General features: G+C 46.6%; 1 pseudogene across 1 annotated transcript in view; it reads left to right on the top strand.

Moving 5' to 3' along the window:
* Nucleotides 1-16,994, top strand: part of LOC112636472 — an 85,706-nt pseudogene that overhangs the window by 33,437 nt on the left and 35,275 nt on the right. The window contains exons 2-6 of the transcript XR_003122185.1: nt 3,665-3,740; nt 5,296-5,334; nt 8,634-8,744; nt 11,341-11,416; nt 14,476-14,622. The product of XR_003122185.1 is annotated as a heterogeneous nuclear ribonucleoprotein K-like (transcript). The remainder of the gene's footprint in view (nt 1-3,664; nt 3,741-5,295; nt 5,335-8,633; nt 8,745-11,340; nt 11,417-14,475; nt 14,623-16,994) is intronic.

Below are 16,994 nucleotides of genomic sequence, written 5' to 3'. Positions count from 1 at the left end.
GTGGTTCCCTGGCTGATACAATGTACATAAACCAGGTTAATGACGCTGAAGATCCTGACTAGAGCACCACATTCTCAAGTGCACCATGGGAACTGATGCTGGCAAGGATGCATCCGTTTCCTCCAGGGACATGGTGACCTGATCTGCCTTCAGCAAAGACACAGCGTACTTCATCTTGCATTCTTTTTTCACAAAAGGAGTGGTGAACCCAGAAATAGGTTGAGTAATCACTATCTTGAGAGAGTATTTGGCATTTAGAGAAAAACACCAGCTTTGGGATCAGCCTTCCCCAGATCTCCTACCTCCCTCTGGCTGATATCGGACAAGTGACCACTCTGGGCCTCAATATCTTAGTCTGTTAAATGGGACAAAACATAGCTAGTCTACAGGGCTTTAAAAAAGTAACAAATTTTAAATGCCTGGTCCAGAGTATGTCTTTAATAAATCTAAATTCTCTCCCCCTTTACTTTAAGGTTCCCATTGTTTTCTCTTGCGTCCTGGTCTTGTCTTTGGGTCTCAGAATCCTCCTCCTGTTCTCCTCCTTAACATGAGTTGAGTTCACTTTACCCAACCATCTTGAATCCTTAAGTCCCAAGGGCTTCATTCTGAGACTGTAATGGGAGGATGGGTTTCTCAACGATTCTAGGTGCCAGTGATTTGCCTTGTGATGTAACACACATGCGCGCGCACACACACACACACACACAGACACACACTTGAGCACGCACATGGAAACCTGATCCAGGACAAGCTCATTCCCACTTATGACTCATGCTTCCATTCAGATAATAGTAATTGGTCTCTAGAGAATATTACAGGGGATAAAACGGCAGGGAGAACAAATGGATCGGAGTGAGAACACTTTTTGCAAATAATAGTCACTAAGGGCCCAGGGAGCTGATGCCCAGCTTGGCTAGAATTTAGTAGGTATTTCTTCCAAGGCAATTTTTAATCGGTGCTCAGTTCATTGTGGCAAATTCAAGAGAGTTTCCGATTAGTTCAGTCATGACCATGGGGTGGAACCAGTCCGTGCTTCCTCTTCTAGTGATTAGATCTGAAATGATTAGATTTGAATATGAAATTCCAATTTGGAGTTCTCCAACAAGCCATCGCCAGCCTTCATACTTTAGGAAAACATTTCAGGCAGTGGTTCTCAAATGTTCATTCACATCAGAATCACACTCCCAGAATCATAATCATACGCCCCATCCAATGATTTTATAATTACCCTTGCATTTTTAAGAAGCTCCCCAGATGATCCTCATGAATATTAAAGACTGATAACAAATGATGCTAAGAGACTTGAAGAAGAGTTGTCCCATCTCCTCAATGCACCTGCCAGATGAATTAGAGAAAGGCGATCTGTCACTGGTGAACACACCCATGCACGTTGCCACTGGCCGGTGAGTAAGGCAGCAGCAGGGATGACCCAAGGGGCATTTCTCTCTGGTTTTCAAAAGGAGCTTCTCTCTGACTTATTTCTCGCAAAAGATTTGGCAGACACATTCAATACGAACTTTCCACATAATAAAATTTCTGGTGGACAACCAATGAAGCGTGTCGCTTGGTAAGTGAAGAAAGTAGAGAGTATAGGCAGTAAACTGGGTCTCAATTTGGAGAGTGAGGGAGCAATTCTGGGTGAGGCAGAGAGTGAGCATATGGCAGAAGCACAGATGTTAGAGCTGGAAGACTCTGGGCTGCGTACATTTATATTCTGCCTTCACAGTGTTGCCCTGCCTGCCTAGGTCTCCACGCTTCCAGTTCAGTGGCCACAAGCCACATGTGGCCATGAGCCCTTAAAATATGCCTGGGTCATATCGAGATGTGACATAGAACACACACCAGCTTTTGATGAGTTATTACTTAAAAAAAGTCAATTAGGGCCAGAGGCAGTGGCTCACCCTGTAATCTTAGCACTTTGGGAGGCCAAAGCAGGCAGTTCAGGAGTTCAAGACCAGCCCGGCCAACACGGTGAGACCCCATCTCTACTACAAATACAAAAATTAGCCGAGCATGGTGGCACGTGCCTGTGATCCCAGCTATTCAGGAGGCTGAGCCAGGAGAATCGCTTGAACCCAGGAGGCAGAGGTTGCATTGGGCCGAGATCGCACCACCACACAACCTGGGCAATAGAGTGAGACTCTGCCTCTCAAAAAAAAAAAAAAAATTCCGTCAATAAAATCTCTCTTAATAATTTTTCTAGTGATTACACGTAGAAATGGTATTTTTGACATACCAAGTTAAATAAAACATATGCTATGAAAATAACTTTACCTACTTATTTTTTATTCCATGTGACTTTTATTCCATGATTTAAAATTCCACAGAAAATTTTAAATCATGTATGTGGCTCTCATTTTGTCTCCCATTGTATTTCTAGTGAACAGTGTTAACCATACTAATATTTACCTGATTGTTTTTTCTTTAAATTTGACTTCTCTTTTTTATCTAACTAAACTTAGTCTTATCCCATGTACCAATAACCATGAAATAAGAAGTTTGATGTGCCAATTAAATTTTTTTCTAATAAGCATTAAAATAAATATATAACATAGCCTGTCCATCCACTACCTAAATTTGGTTTGTGTTTTGCCGGTGGTACCCAAAAGCGCATTTGGGGAAACATGCGTCTAGTGTAAGCCCTTTGACACCCAGGAAGAGGGAAAGAGAACATGGCGTCCGAGGCCGAGGCAGCCGGGGCTCTTTAGCATCATCTGTGAGTTGCGGCGGGCTGGGATTACTTACGGCTTCCAGCTGTGGGAACAGCCCCCACACAAACAAGCCCCCAGTCACTCACAGGCACGGACCAGAAACTGCGTGACTCTTTTTTTTTTTTTTTTGAGACGGAGTCTCGCTCTGTGGCCCAGGCTGGAGTGCAGTGGCCGGATCTCAGCTCACTGCAAGCTCCGCCTCCCGGGTTCACGCCATTCTCCTGCCTCAGCCTCCCGAGTAGCTGGGACTGCAGGCGCCCGCCACCTCGCCCGGCTAGTTTTTTGTATTTTTTTAGTAGAGACGGGGTTTCACCGTGTCAGCCAGGATGGTCTCGATCTCCTGACCTCATGATCCGCCCGTCTCGGCCTCCCAAAGTGCTGGGATTACAGGCTTGAGCCACCGCGCCCAGCCGCGTGACTCTTTTCTGGTAACACTCTCTGGGCTTCCACTCTACCCTGACATTTCATAAGGTAGGCGCCGTTCTTAAAGGGCCAGTAAGAACTGCAGCTTGCCTTTGAGTAATCGTGGAGGCAGGCCATGCCCTTCAATAACCCCTGTCTGCCCACTGCCTGCCCGACCACCACCGGCCTCCCTCGGCCTCCCCGTCCCCCCTCCCTCCACCAGCGCTGCTTCTGGGTGGCAGTGGCCATTGCCACAGTTCAAAGCTCCTCTGGCTCACAGCCTGGCCCTGCCTGATCTCGGGGGAGGAGTTTGGTTTTGTCCTTTGGACACAGTCCTCCTGAGAGGCTGTGTGAGCCCCTTGCCTTGGCCCGGGCTAAGGATCCTCCCATGAAGAGGAGAAGCCAAGCCAATAGCCCTGTCCCGCAACTTTTGTAAGCCCCTAACCCAGTAGGTGCTCCATCAGTGCAGGTGAGGAGGCAGCCAGGGGCCCGGCTGGGGGTGGGGGGCAGTAGGTTCCTACTGTTTCTGCCTGGGTCTCTTCTCCAACCAGCAATGTTTCCTCCTGAGGAGGAGGAGGAGGAGGCTTGGGGCCAGTCCCAGCAGCCAGGACTCAACACAGGTGCAAGGTGAGAGAACACTGGCTTTCCTCAGAGGAGCCTTCTAAAACATTTTGGGCCCTTTAAACCGGCCCCCACAGGAGGTCCAAAACAGTCTCCTCACAGACATCAGGGCACGCCCAGCAGTGGTCCTGGGCAGCTCCCCATTTTGTCAGTCTTGCTGCTGCTTCCCTGGCCTCCCTGGCATTCTCATTCCTCAGAGCTCCCATCTGCTTTCGGCCTTCATGTCTCAGGCCTGCCCCAGTGGCTCCTTTTAGCTAACATGATTTCAACCTTCACCCAAAGACCAGATGTAAGCTCCCCACAGCCCCAGCTGAGTTAACCACTGCCCCAGAGCCGATGGTCTCCCTCTGTCACCCAGGCTGGAGTGCAGTGGCCCCATCCGACTCACTGCAACCTCCGCCTTCCAGGTTCAAGTGATTCTCCTGCCTCAGCCTCCTGAGTAGCTGGGACTACAGGCATGTACTGCCACACCCAGCTAATTTTTGTATTTTTAGTGGAGATGGGGTTTCGCCATGTTGGCCAGGCTGGTCTCGAACTCCTGACCTCGAGTGATTCACTCACCTTGGCCTCCCAAAGTGCTGGGATTACAGGCGTGAGCCACCATGCCTGGCTCATTTATTCACCTTTAAGTGGACACTGGGATGTTGTGAGGTGACGTAGAGTTGAAGTGTGCAGCTTGAAATGCTAAGGAGATGAGGGAACACCAGCAAGGAGTCAAAACTCTTTGTGCCTCACCTCCATGAAAATGATAATAGTGAATAATCCTGGAGCAGTTACAACATGCCGGCCTGTGCTTAGCAGTGTATCACCTCTTGCAATCTTCATCACAACCTGAGGGAAAAGATTCAGAGAGGTTAAGTCACTTGCCCAGGGTCACACAGCTTCTAAGCGGCAGAGCCAGTCTGTCCTTAATCTGCGTGCACTGCCTCCTTCCCCGTGCCTTGTAAGAGATGGCGGAAAGGGAGAGCAGCAACCAAGGGGGGAAAGGAGGAAATATATTCAGTGCAGCTGCCCCAACGTCCCTCAAGGACAAGCACAAAGGGGCGGTGTGGGTGAGCACAAAGCAATTGGCCCAGGTGGCTTCCTCTCATTTGTCCCTCTTATCACCACAGTCCCACACTCAGCAGAGCCCCCTCAAGGTCGTGTGCCACACACCTGTCCCCAGGGGTCTGTGACTGGCTTTCAGGGTCTGTGCGGTTGACAGCTTGAATTTGACAAGATCTGTGCTGAAAACGGAGCCCCTTAACTGACTCACAGAAAGCCCCCCCCCGGCCCTCCCTGGGGGCCCCCGTGATGGATGGGCCTCTCTCTGAGGCCTCAGTGGGCCGGCTGGGGAGGACCGAGGTCCACAGGGCCTCACTGGAGCTGCCAGGAGGTCAACTGCTGTCGGAATGACTGCTCTGTGCCGGCCGCCTCTCTCTCCCTCAATCCAGGCCAAGGTCTGTCTTTGGCAAACCCCACACGCCCCAGGGGACTGGGCACACTCCTGTCCCGATGCTCCCCTTTCTCCCTGCAAGAACAGGGTGTAGACCCCACTTCCAACCCCCATTTCTCCTCACAGTCCAGGGCCTCGAGGGGACCTGCTGGATGCAAAGCTGAGGTAACCTCTCCTCCTAGCGTGCCATTCCCTGTCCACCTCTGTAGACACAGACACACACAGGGTGTCAAGAAACGACAAGATGGTATGCATGCCGCACCTAAAGGGGATCAGGGAATGAATTCATTCATTCAACAAATTTTTGCCTGGCACCAACTAGATACCAGGCCCTGCTGTGGTCACAGGGGACATAACAGGGATGGAAACAAATGTGTCCCTGTTGTCAGGGAGCTGACTATCTGGTAGCAGTTTTATATGCGGGGGCTCCTGGGAAGAAGAAAATGCTGCAGGATTTTTAGAGGCCATGATCCCAAAAGGAAAAGGATAAGGCCGTGGCAGGGCAGCACTCCCCACTCGCAGCCTCTGTCTTGCTTCTTGCCTTCTCAAGGTATTTGCTACTCAGCAAATACACGTCAAAGTATTGCTACTCAGCGAGTTCCCTGACTACAGGTTCCCCAAACCAGTTGTGTTCAGAGTCGGGCTATGAGTATCTTAAATATACAGATTTCTACAAACATACTCCTAGAGATTCCGCTTCTGTAGGTCTCCAGCAGGGTCCAGGAAACTGTATTTGTAAAAACTTTCCTAGGTGACTCCGAGACGTACCCAGGTGTGGGAAACCCTTACGCTTAACTCTGAGTTCCTTATTTGTTACACTTTTTTTTTTTTGGTCTTTTTTTTTTCCTTCTTGTGGAGAACGGGGTCTTGCTACATTGCCCAGGCAGGTCTCAAACTCCTGGGCTCAAGCTATTCTCCCGCCTCTGCCTTTCTAAAAGCTGGGATTATAGGCGTGAGCCACCGCGCTGGGCCCAAGTTCCTTATTTGTCTAGGGATCTGTAGGACCTAGATTAGTGTGGGAATGAATGAATGAATGAATGAATGAATGAATGAATGAATGAATAGACAAATACATGTTTGAGGCATGTTTGGAAGCTTGCGTGTGGCTGTGGTCAGCAGTAGAGGCTTAGAGGACTGGTAAAGCAGTGTGGGTCAGAGCTGCTGGGCTTACTAATACCCCACGATGGGTACACAGGATGGGGGCAGGATGTGGGTCACGATGCCAGCAGACCTGGGTCATCTCGCCAGTAGAGGCAGATGAGCTCAGTGTATGTGGAGTGCTGATGACTCAGAGGAAAGTGGAGTTCACAGTCCACAGACATTTCAGGACATCTCAGGTAGCCCATCTGTGCCAGGTCACCCAGAGATGGAGATGGACAGACAGTGTGGGGTGGCCCTGCACCCTGAAATTCCCAGGCACCACCTTGCATTGTCAGTTTCTAATTTTACACACACTGGGGAGAGGTCTGCTGTGGGCCAGACTGGCCACCAGTGCTGGGGAAGTAGGGACTGGCCTAACCACATTCCTCAAGGATGCCAAAATCTGGTGAGGAAGACAAGCATAGAGAGAGACAGAGATGGCAGAGGCCAGGACAGGAAACCTCTGGGCATCCTGGCTAAGGACACGGTGGCACACCCAGAGGAGAATGAATCCTGGAAATGCTGAAAGCTAAAGAGAGGGTAGGAACCCCAGGGCTGGGGTAAAAATGTATAGGGTTCAGTTGGAGAGTGATGTGGAAGGATTCCCACACTGAGATTTAAATGCAGTTTCAACCACTTCCTAGCTATGTGACCTCAGACTTGAGCTCCCAGAGCCTCAGTTTCCTATCCCATAAAATGAGAATGATAATGATTCCTACCTCTCAAGGTTATTGTGTTGACAACACAAGAAATCAGGTGTGAGAACACTGAGCACACCATAAGTACTCGATAAAACAGAACGACGACAACCACTCATTGAGCCCTTTTCACACATTTCTCATATGTATAACACAACCTGAAGGAACTGTCTGTACTCAGCCCCAGCTCTCAGATAAGGAAACAGAGAAGAGAAGGAGATAAACGGTAAAGCCAGAACGTGAACCCAGGTCTGTCGCATGCCAGAGGCTTCACTGTAATACTAGGCCATAAGCAAATATATTTTTGAAAGAGAAGATGTTTAAAAATCATAGTATCTGTGATTAGCATGATAATCAAAAGTAGCAGCTCATTGGAATTTCACTGAGGGTTAGAAAAATTGGACTGTATCCAGAGGATGCTACTAATCTCTTCCTTATATTGAGGACTTACTGGGTGCCAGGCACTATAGCAAGCACTGTTAGAACACCACACCAAACACCTTGGTTTGTTATTTTACAGATACACCAAGAGGGACTTGAAAAGATTAAGTGCCTCCCTAGGGCATTCAGTAAGTGAAAATAGCTAAGCCAAGATTTGGACGGAAGTCTCCTGGTCCTTGTTGCCTTGTTCCAATCCAGTTCCGCTGTACTGCAGATTCCCACCAGCGATCACAGAGCAGAACATGCAAAAGGTAAGACTCCTTGGACACATGAGGTATTTCCCAGGTGACATCCTCACTGGGACTGGAATCAGACTGGGTGGAGGTGAGAAGGAAGAAAAAGAAAGGGAACAGAGACAGAGTCCAATCCCAGGGTGAGCCGCTGTCCTTTCTACAGGCCATCAAGAAACTCCTACTCCCCTGGTTGACCTCTGTTAGAGCTTCAGGGACAGGGTGTAGGAGGACACCTTCCTACATGGAAGCAGGAATTAGAGGGACTCTAGAAATCTCATTTCACCGCAGGTGTCCATCCCTTTCTGATGGCATTGATAACTTTGTGATGGCGCCATCTGCTTTGGATGACTTCCCCATAAACTCCAGGCATGTCAGATTTTGTTTGTCTGTATGGGTGAAAGGCCATTTGTTGTTGCTTGCTGGTTGGTTGGTTTGGTTTCTTTTGTCAACTAAAAATGAAATGCAAGCCTTCTAAACTGACGCTGGACGTGCAAACCCACGGACAGGTGGGTTCCTTCCCTCTCCCCATCTAAAACCTCCCATCCATCAATGATGCCTGTCCTTCCAACCTCATGAGGTGGCTTCAGAGAAGAAACGAGGTCATTTAAAGCATTACAACAAAACCAGGGGGTTTTTGTTTGGTTTGGGATTTTGTTGGTTTTTCTCTTGTTTTAAGTCATGACACTGAGCAGTATTGCCTCTCTTTCAATGGGTAAGGTAAGCACTTAATTCTGTAGTTCCAACTGAGGAATATGAAGGCCTGAGCTGGGATGTTGTTGAGCATACGCGTCTCACATGTGCACGGGCGCGCGCACACACACCCACACACACACACTTACACAAGTAGCCAAATAGACTCCCAACATGCCCCTTCATCATCACCCAGGTAAAAGACAAGTGAAGGGAGAATTCAGAGACCGGATTTTCCTTGCTCTTGTGACCCTGTTGGCAGAAACACTGGAGGCCCAGACATTTCCACAGCTCCAGTGGTCCCACTGCTCGAGGTGAAAGTAGGAGAGAAGAGGAGAGAAGATTTGGCCTTCACCTCCCATGTTCCTGGGAAGTAGGGCAGTCAGAGGCTGTTCCTCTGGGAACCGAGCCTTTGTGAAGTCCAGCTACAGCCTTGGAGATGCCAGTGGAACACACCCACAGCCATGCTCTGATTCTTCACAGCTGCCACGGCTAACCACTGCTCTTGCTCAGCAAAGACCTCACATGGAGAAGGCGCAGAATGTCAAGTCTCAAGGGTTTGTTTCAAATTTTTTTTTTTTTTGGAGACAGAGTCTCGCTCTGTCACCCAGGCTAGAGTGTGGTGGCGCAATCTCAGCTCACTGCAACCTCCACCTGCTGGGTTCACGCCATTCTGCTGTTTCAGCCTCCCGAGTAGCTGGGATTACAGGCACCTACCACCATGCCTGGCTAATTTTTGTGTAGTAGAGATGGGGTTTTACCGGGTTGGCCAAGCTAGTCTTGAACTCCTGACCTCAGGTGATCAGCCCGCCTCGGCCTCCCAAAGTGCTGAGATAACAGGTGTGAGCTACCATGCCCAGCCTATTTCGATGGTTTTTATAGATTCCCCCCGCCACACCCACAAGCTGCCATTGCCTTTAGGTAGGACAAATGTCCTCTCTTCTTTATTGTCTTTATTTAAGACAGTTCCTTAAATCCATCCCTCTACTTTGACTAAAAAATAAGCTAAGTCTGGAAAAGCTCAGGCCAGGAAGCTGTGTAAGCGATATCATAAATGTTCTACTCATGGATATAAATATCTTAGGGCTTTGTCCCCTTCCAGCAAAAGGCAGGCCATTCTGTGGAAAGAAAGGTTAAAAGAAGTGAAAATTAGTGACTAAAATGTTCCTCTTTCTTTAGTGAGATAAAGCAAATCTGCATTTAGCAGCTTTTCTGCCGTCCCAATTCCAGGTGTTTAATTGGAGCTAACCACTTCTGAAGTGGAGAGAAAAAGGGAGAGAAGTGAACCCGAGGATGGGAGAGGAGACAGGGTGAGATGCCAGAAGGATGGCTGAGCCTGTTATGCCCAAAGCACCCTCATTCTAGAGCTGCAGCCGTGGGACTGGTAGTTCTCCTTAAGAGAGAGAGCATCACTGTTGAATTATTTGTGCGGGCAAGGCAGAGATCACCGACTCCCACCACATCCACACAACGGGGAGAAAGTCCCAATGTCTGAAAAACAAAAACTTATAAATAGGGAAGTGTCTGAGGCTGAAAAAACCAGCAGACACCTGACAATTCTCCTTACGCAAATCTCAACTAGTATACCAAAACAAGTGACTAAAGCTGGCATCACTTATGAAGAAGTTGACCTCTGTTTTCTACAGTCAGATGACTAGAGTCAGAGGCTTAAAAAACAGGAAGTGCCAGATGTAATATCAACTGACCCAGACAGTGAAAAGTAAGGCAGAAAACTAAATTGGAAGACAGGAAGTCACAATCACACCACAAACAATACAGATAGTTGTCTGAGATATGCTTGGCGGCGTGCCCTATCACGGCCAGAAAATGGAGGAGCACGCCTGAGATGTTTAGCAGAGGCCAGGCCACCCCCAAGGGCCAAACTGACGCCCTCCTGGAAACCTCTTCTCTGCTGCTGAGAAAAACTTCAGGGCTTATATTGCTGGATGAAAGTGCCATTTGCAGGCTTAGGGCCAAATACCATTACTAAGCCCTTGGATTTAGCTCCTGAAATAAAATCTCTGGCCCTCCCCCACCCCACCTCCTCCTTGCCCAAGGTAAGAGCAGTGGCCCTCTAGCGTTTCCGGCAGCGATTCCTCCTTCAGGTAACTGCATGTTCACCTTGCCCATCCCTCGCCTACTCTCAGTTTCCATTCAGCTGATTTGAGTTGGCCCATGATGCTGCAGGCAAACCCCTGGCCACACCGACTGATTCAGGGGTTACCCTTTTGAAGCCCACAAACATGACTCCTGAGATTCTGCTGGAACTATTGGGAAATATAAGCTCCTCATCAACTGGAATTACTAATCTGGTAGCATAAAATCTTACAGCTGCCAGAAGGCACCAGGTGGATAGAACCTGCTGGGGAATTAAAACCAACACAATTAATACAGAGAAAAAAAGACTTTGTCTTTAGGATTGGATTCCAAACTCCTGGATCCATCTTTACCTGAAGCTAGGCCACACTGCTGGATGTTTCAGCAGTGATGGTTTTGGATGGGAATCTGTTTAAAGAGTTATAACACAGTAAGCAAAGGGTCTAGTTTGTGGTCTTTGTGAGGTATTCAGTGGGACCCTCTCTCCTCTTCATTTGTACTGATCATCTGCAACTATATTCACCATGAGCCTTCAGCAAAGCTTCTTTGTCTCTCTGAATCTTTTCTCTGCTGGAATAAAGAGGTTCAACCAGAATAGGACTCTAAGGTCCTATGCTAAAATGATGATTCCAGAACTCTATGATTTTCTCCTGAAATGTTTCAGACCCCTTAAAGCTCAGAATACACTTGACTTTCCATTCCTGTGAATGATTTCTATGCCCTTTCTACATAGCCCAGAGGGTCAGTATTTGCCTGGACAGTTTTTCAATATCACAGAAAACAACAGTTAGCTGCAAAGTTAGCTGGAAAATATTGGTTGAGGAAAGTTCTTCAACTAAACATTACCTCTGACTCTCTTCTCTAAAATCAAGGTGGCCAAAAGCCACAGGTATTGGAGATGTAAAAGCACTGCCCGTTTCTGCCACCCAAGGTTTCTGTGGTCCCTGGGTAGGTGATAGACTGCTAGTACCACAGACAATATGCAAAGGCACAGTCCTCAGGAAAATACAAGTTCCCCTTAAAAAAATTTTTTTGAGACTGTGTCTTGCTTTGTCACCCAGGCTGGAGTGCAGTGGTGGGATCACAGCACTGCAGCCTCAAAGTTCCTAAATTTTATTGTACACCTTTTTGATGAACTTTTTGTTATCCAAAATTATTTAGGCTGCAAGTGACCAAAACACCAACTCAAAATGGTTCAAACAAAAAAGCTCATTTATTTGGCTTCTGTAATTAAGGATCGACATTCAGGTGCCCAGGTGCTCAAACGCTGTCTTCAGGAACTTGTGTCTCTCCCTCTGCCTCTTGGTTTTACTTTATTTTCTGGGAAAACTCTTCTTATTTATTCATGTAAATAATCTACCAGCAGCTCCAACTTTATACGCTACCAAGTTAGCAGCCCCAGAGGAAAGCAAGAACCTCTCTGTCAATAGTTACATGAAAAACCCTAGAGCTAATACCCATCGGTCCAGCTTAACTTCTATGTTCCATCTCTGAAACAAGCACTATGATGCCAACTGGCTGCACCTAGGTCACACACACATACCAGGCCTCCAGAGGGTGGGGTCAGCTCTATCTGGCCCACATTGGCTAAGACTGAGGAAGGGATGCTGACCCCAAGGAAAATTAGAATGCTGCTTCTAAAGGAAGGGGAAATGGATGTGTGGCAGGGAAAAAACAAACACTGCACAGCTCTTGAGCCAAATGCAAAAGGCCCAGCCTGGGATGCAGTATGTTTCCTTCTAAATGGAGGAATCTTCTCAAATGAGAGTAAAAAGTCCTATAGAGGGGTAGTGAAGAAGATGCAGGAGGTCAGCTCCGTGGGTTGGAGATTGAGGGTCAACACAGGCATTTGTCTTATGTGAAACAGCAACCAGTGTTTTGCAGGGCTGTGGAAAAGATTCGTTATTATGTATGAGAAGAACCTAGGAGGCATCTGATGTTGTCAAGGCTGTGCCCTGAGATGTGTTTGATGCCTTCCCTCTGCTCCTTCAGGCCCCCATCTGCCTGGACCACTAGGCACTGCCAGCATCATCTATGTGGTTAGCCAGCACACATAGACCAGGGCCAGCCACTGCAGAGGTAACTGGCACTGCCAGGCATCTTGCAAGAGCATTGGCATTGAATGGCCTCTCCTTCTATCATGGCCAGCTCAGTTCCACTGATATTCCAGCTGGAGCATGGCAGACACCTATTGACGAAAAACAATAGGGCTGGATCCAGGCTCTGGTGCACCTGAGTCACTGTGAGTCATATCCCCTGGGGGACCTTCTCAGCTCACCATTGTCATTAGTTAAAAAGACTCACGTAAGTCCGGCACACAGGAATGTCAAGCGGCAGCCAAGTTTGGGGATGTTGTCCTTTGGCTTGGAAAATAATTCTCCACTAAGAAGTTCACTGACAATGGCATTCAAATGTCCCCCAAACACTGTTAATTTCAATTAGGGAGAACTTAAACTATAACATCCAAAGGAATGACTAATACTTTAAAGAATATGAGATATTTGGTTTGCTTTGCCAGTCCTCTTTTAGCAAGTTTGGTCATTCCTAATCTTCTGCAAAGACTTCCAAGGCTGAGTCTTAAGTCTGGCTAGGCAGAAACCACCCTAGTACCTCCAAATTTTCCACCACCTTCTTCACAGTATAAAATTGTGCCCGACCACCATCACTGACGTACCCCTTTGTCTCCTTCTCTTCCCCTCTACCCCAGAGAAGTTTGGCTGACAACCACGATAAGTGCTAATGGAAGAGATGTTGTAACTAAATGGCAGCGCATTTATATCTGCATGTGTCTTCTGCAATATAAGATAAACAGACTAATCTTCCTTACCAAGCTTAGAGGGATAACGAACAAAAATTAGAGTTGAGTAACCTGCCAACATAAATATTTCCCAAAAGCTAAGCCACGGTAAATGGAGCCAAATTGTAGAATTGGAGTGGGACTTTCCAACGAAGATCTCCCTGAAGCATTCTCAAGTTCATTCTCTTAATAGAATAATTTCCAGTTCTTTTAATATTTGGTTTTTCTAGATTGACTACCATTTCTACCAGACCGATGAAATAAGTACTGATCTTCATTTGCATACAACAGCGATTTATTAGACTCAAGCAATGTGCCAGACATCATGCTAAACACTTTATATGGATTATCTCTTTTATCCTCAGAACAATTTTAGGAGAAGGGGCTTCATTATCCCCATTTTGCAGATGAGGAAATTGAGTCTCAAACAGGTAACATGACGTGGAGCCAGGAGTCAAACGCAAGCAGCTCACCCACGGCCCATGTTCTTAACAGGGTTCATACCACATTTCCACATATGGGAAGAATCTATGGCCCAAAGTGGTTACATTACAGCACCTCCTCCCCTGAGAGCCACACAAGGGCCCCCACCACCTTCCAGCTCATGGCTCCACCTTTGTCCTATTCTCAGGGCCTTCCCAGACCTGGCCTATACCCACATCTCCATCACTTTCCCACTCGCGGCTGCACATTTTCTTCTCTGTCCCCATCCATCACTCAGTTCCCCACCACCCCTAAAGGAAATACACAAGCCAAACTTATTCCCACTGCCAGGCTTTTCTGCAAGCTGTCTCCTTCCCTGGAAGGCCTACCTCCTCTTCGCCACTGTTGGAGACCCTGAGTCAAGTCCCATCTCAAAACACCACCTTCTTACACAGCCCTCCTACCCTCTCTACCTCCTAGAAACTCCTGTGGCCCACTAGGTTTTCTTTACCATTCATTCTGAAACTTAAATACGGCCTTCTGATGTTGGTTAGCTTTGAATGCACACATATGATTAGCCCAACTAGCTTGCAAACTCCTAAACAGCACGAAACACACAGCCTGGCTCCTCTGAGTCACTTTCGCACCTAGCACAGGGCCTGGCTGCATCACTCAGCTCAGCCCCAAGGCAGTCAAGATAATTGAGTGCCTTCCAGCTGCAGGGATATTTGGTATATATAAGACATCCCACTTAACTGTTGGTTTGTGCTTGATTACCATAACACAGCCCAAATCAATCCCTGAAAATGGACAGCCCACAGGAGAACCAGCTCCCAGCTGTGACACCCACGTGGCCGCCCCTCACAACAGTGTGTCTGGGGCTTGTGGGAGAGCCCTAGGAATAGCCAACTGTTCTTGCACATTGGAAGCTAAGGCAAGGATGCTGCATTGGCCTTGGGGTGGAAACATGTACAGCATGCTTCTCAGATCCTCTCCGATCCCGAGTGTCCAAAAAAAATACCACTTGTTGTTTTTATTTTTATCATTCTCTAAGTAATACTATTTATGATTAAAAAAATAAAATATGATATAATGAAATAAAATAAAATAATGGGCCAGGCGCAGTGGCTCACGCCTGTAATCCCAGCAATTTGGGAGGCTGAGGCAGGTGGATCACCTGAGGTCAGGAGTTCAAGACCAACCTGGCCATCATGGTGAAACCCCATCTCTACAAACATACAAAAATTAGCTGGGCATGATGGCGGGTGCCTGTAATCCCAGCTACTTGGGAGGCTGAGGCAGGAGAATTGCTCGAACCTGGGAGGCAGGGGTTGCAGTGAGCCAAGACTGCACCACTGCACTCTAGCCTCAGTGACAAGAGTGAGACTCTGTCTCAAAAAAAATAATAATAATAATGGAAAATATGAAAAAGTATAAAGAATACATTTTTATTGTCATCTAGTATCTCATCTTTTTGGTGTATTTCCTTCAGTTTGTTTTTTTATATCTGCCTGGCGCTGTGCTAAACCATAGAGATTTTTTAAATGTGAAGACCCATGCCAGCCCTCAAGCCACTTGCAGCCCAGGAGTGAAGCTTACAAGATAAGAGTAAAAGATCATACAATATGAAGACTGAGGCAAGTACAATGGATGAGGCCATGGAGTATGGAACACACAGAGGGAGAAGTAAAGACAAAAGCTGAGAATTCTGAAAGGGCTTGGCATTTTATTTTCACCAGCACCGTTACTGAGATGCTGCTCTGCGCTAGAATGGTGAGGAACTGATGAGATCCAGAGACAGGAACTGACTTGTTCGAGGTCACTCAGCTAGTTAGGACCTTGACAGTTATTTCTGCAATACTTACTGGTCATCTATTCTGAAACCACAAGATCCTAAAAATGATTTCATTTAAATAAATACACACAGCAAAAAAGTGTGTATGTATATTTTTACTTATATAAAATATGTATCTACTTATATATATTTATTTTTATTTTACACACTCACATACACAAAGATACCTTTTATCAGGCTGCATGTTGATGCATACAGAATGCCCTCACTTTATTGAAAAGACTGAAATTACTTGAAATTGGGGAACATCCTGGAAAATCTGGGACATATGGTTTGGTCACCATAATTATACTGTGTGCTTTTTCTCAATCCAATAGGGATTTCTTAAAATAGCCTTGCATTCCAACAGGATATAAAACCCTGTTGAAGATGCCCCAATCTGGAATCAAAGAGTCAGACTGGCTAAAAACAGATCTGGTTCATTTCACCCTCCAACTAAAATAGGATGCAAAACTAAACAATGTCATTAGAGGGACAGAGGACTTCATTTCCCCCAAACAGTCCTTTTAACCTAGAAAGCAAGAGGGCCGGGGCCATTGGCAAGCAGAACAATTTCTTGCTATTTTGCATTTCCTTCCTCAGAACTATCTTTAATAGTTTGAGCCATGGAAGAGAAAGAGAACTAAACTAAAATTAATTTTTAATTGAATAAAACAACAAAATAAAAGCACAGGCAGAAGCTTCCTAAGCCCCAGAATTCTACGTGCTCTGAGTCCAGGGCTCAGTTCATACAGACAAAAGGAATGAGGAGACTCGGGCTCTGTTCTGCCTGATTAATTCAACATTGTTCAGCAAAGGTCTGTCCCAATGGTTAGAACAACGACTAGATGATAATCACAAAGCCCTCAGTGAGCAGTTAAAAATGAATTTGTCTGAAACGTTCGCAGTGTCTACTGAGCAACATCAAAGGAGCTCAAGGCACAGCAGACTTTGTGGAGTAACAGGTTTAAAAATGAACATTTTTCTGCCTGCTAACTCTAAAAGCCCAACTTGTGTTCTCAGAGTCCAGGAGAATAAATCATCCAAGCAAAGAGATAATAATACTGAAGACATATGATGCAATTCCAAAAAACCCATTGTATGCCAATTATTAAACCAGAATGCTGATCACATCCTTATCAAAACTGTATGTCACCTTGTAGGTCATAGGAAAATATGATCTAGAAAATAGAATAAAAATCACACTGCGAACTTCATGAAAAACAACTAAAGGAACTCTCCTAGTTCAGCAAAAAAGGTCAGGCTGATCGTCATTTTTTGATGACTTTCTTGTAGGGATAAACTCAAATGCATTTTCTTTCTCCCTTTCTGTTTGCAAGAACAATTTTTTTAAGAAAACATTTACGGCATCCTGATAAGCAGCACCTAGAAGATGACATTCTGGCACCAGGAATTCCCAAGACAGCAGAAGCTCCTTCCAAGCTCTGAGGCTGAGGGAGTGGGGCGTTTGG

The sequence above is a fragment of the Theropithecus gelada genome, chromosome 12 (genome assembly GCF_003255815.1).
Source record: "Theropithecus gelada isolate Dixy chromosome 12, Tgel_1.0, whole genome shotgun sequence".
NCBI classification, from domain to species: Eukaryota; Metazoa; Chordata; class Mammalia; order Primates; family Cercopithecidae; genus Theropithecus; species Theropithecus gelada.
The sequence above is the reverse complement of the archived record's forward strand: the minus strand, read 5'-3'. Positions and strand labels throughout refer to the sequence as shown.